At 39.6% G+C, this 2,787-nt stretch overlaps 1 pseudogene; it reads left to right on the top strand.

Annotated features, from left to right (window-relative positions):
- Positions 1-53: 53 nt before the first annotated feature.
- Positions 54-1,501, top strand: LOC110313865 (annotated as a pseudogene).
- The last annotated feature ends 1,286 nt before the right edge of the window (positions 1,502-2,787 follow it).

The following is a 2,787-nucleotide window of genomic DNA, read 5'->3' as shown; positions in this document are numbered from 1 at the left end:
TCTGTGATAACTCCAGCTGTGTCAAGTTGACACAAAGCTAGCCAGTACAATGTGTCACCATGAGCAAGAAGCTCCTTATAGAAAAGTCAAAGCAAGAGAAAATGACATGCAGAGATAAGAGCATGCAGGACCTATTGTGGCTAGGCCACTTTACTACTGTCGGCTGTGGAGCCTCGTTTACTAAGCAGTGGACAGGTGGTTATGCTTTCCAAAACCCCGTCAAGCAACAGGAAAGGATAAATTCACAAAGAGAAGAGATAGAAAGGCAACAGAAAATGTTAGCAAAATGGAAACCCCTGCCATGTGTCAGGCCCCTCCCGCAACCAATGAGCAGAAACAACAGAAAAGCAAGACTAATGGAGCTGAAAATGAAACGTTAACATTAGCCGAATACCATGAACAAGAGGAAATCTTCAAACTTAGATTAGGTCATCTTAAGAAAGAGGAAGCAGAAATCCAGGCAGAGTTGGAAAGGCTGGAAAGGGTTAGGAATCTACACATCAGGGAGTTAGAAAGGATACAGAATGAAGATAATTCACAGTTTAAAGACCACCAAACACTAAATGACAGATATTTGTTGTTACATCTTTTGAATAGAGGAGGTTTTGGTGAAGTTTACAAGGTGTTTGATCTAACGGAGCAAAGATACGTAGCTGTGAAAATTCATCAGTTAAATAAAAACTGGAAAAAGGAGAATTACCACAAGCATGCATGTAGGGAATACCGGATTCACAAAGAACTAGATCATCCCAGAATACTGAAGCTGTATGATTTCTTTTCACTGGACACTGACTCGTTTTGTACAGTATTAGAATACTGTGAAGGAAATGACCTGGATTTCTACCTAAAACAGCAAAAATTAATGTCAGAGAAAGAAGCCCGAACCATTATTATGCAGATTGTGAATGCTTTAAAGTACTTAAATGAAATAAAACTTCCCATCATACACTATGACCTCAAACCAGGTAACCTTTTAGTAAATGGTACAGAATGTGGAGAGATAAGAATTACAGATTTTGGTCTTTCCAAGATCATGGATGATGATAGCTACAATTCAGTGGATGGCATGGAGCTAATGTCACAGGGGTGTTGGTACTTATTGGTATTTACTACCAGAGTGTTTTGTGGTTGGGAAAGAGCCACCAAAGATCTCAAATAAAGTCAATGTCTGGTCAGTGGGTGTGATCTTCTACCAGTGTCTTTATGGGAGGAAGCCTTTTGGCCATAACCAGTCCCAGCAAGATATTGTACAAGAGAAAACTATTCTTAAGGCTACTGAAGTACAGTTCCTGCCAAAGCCAGTAGTAACACCTGAAGCAAAGGCATTTATCAGGCGATGTTTGGCCTATCGAAAGGAAGATCGTATTGATGTGCAGCAGCTGGCCTGTGACCCCTACTTGTTGCCTCACATCCGAAAGTCAGTCTCCACAAGTAGTCCTGCAGGAGCTGCTATTGCATCAACCTCTGGGGCATCCAATAACAGTTCTTCGAATTGAGACCAACTCCCAAAGCCACAAACTGTTGAGCACACACAATGGACATTTGGCATTCAGCAGTGGGTTTGGAACGTTGTGAATCCAAATGGCTCTCATGAGACCTGTACCAGGTGCTTTCATTTTCTTGCTTTTTTCCCATCCATAGAGCATGACAGCGTCGCTTCTCAATGAGGAGAAGCCTTGGTCAGCTCTGGCCAGGCCTCGCCTCGGAGGAAAAGGCCCTGCCCAAGGTTCCAGTGTCAACGGTCACCATGGAATAGAGAAAAAGAACGTTGCTGAATTAGGTGTTGTGCAGAATGAAAATGACAAAGAATCAGTAAACTTTGAGAACACATCAACAGAATCTGTCCTTAATCTAAGGTATTGTGTATTTTATGTTATGTATGTAGGGGTCGTGTCTGCATGTTTGTCTATGGACCTATTCATGCAGAGCTTCATCAGGGATTATTATTATTATTATTATTATTATTATTATTATTATTATTATTGCATATATGTCTCTAAACATAACCTGATTGGTTCATATAATGGTACCTGCACTTATGCTTTCAGGGCTGACACTTTGTCACTGGACAGTCAAATGTTGTATTCTTCATTGGGGAAGACGATTCCTCCTCTCAGCATTCCTCAGTTCTCTAGAGTTGTTTGTATAGACTTAGGCCCCATGGGCATTTCTCTGTCCACTTTAGCATGTCTGTTTGTGCCATCCTTGTTAAGCTCACATTTGAGCAGTGATGTTGGTGAGAATTTATGGGTTTAGCTTTAGTCATGAAAAAGAGATGCAATCTTACAGCAAATTCCCTGATCTATGGCTCTTACAACTCTTTCCTCTGGTTTTTTTCAAACAAACTCTATATAATTAATTTACCGTATATATCATCAAATTTAGACTTCCCTCTTTCTCTTGAGTCTGAGGTTTGTGCTATTTAGTGGAATATAGTTTCCCATCAGTGTCTAAGGTACTGATAATATAAATGTTAGTTCTTTCTTTATAATCTCTTAAGGTCCCATGTTTGCATTTTGAATGAATAATTTTTCTCTTTGAAACTGGGTGTCATTCCCAGCACACACGTGAAAGCTCACAGATGTCTATAATTACAGTTTCATGGGATCTCACACTCTATTCTGCCTGCATGGGGCATTGTAAAAATTTTCACACCAAAAACGCCAGGTACCTTTATGATATTCTCTTATAAAATTAACTAGAAACTAGTGTTTATTTCTGTGCCACAGACCCATGAATGATTTGTGTTTATATTTTTCTTTTATAGTTTTTCCACATTTCATACAA

The sequence above is a fragment of the Mus pahari genome, chromosome X, assembly GCF_900095145.1.
Source record: "Mus pahari chromosome X, PAHARI_EIJ_v1.1, whole genome shotgun sequence".
Classification (NCBI taxonomy): Eukaryota; Metazoa; Chordata; class Mammalia; order Rodentia; family Muridae; genus Mus; species Mus pahari.
This window is presented reverse-complemented; position numbering and strand designations above follow the sequence as displayed.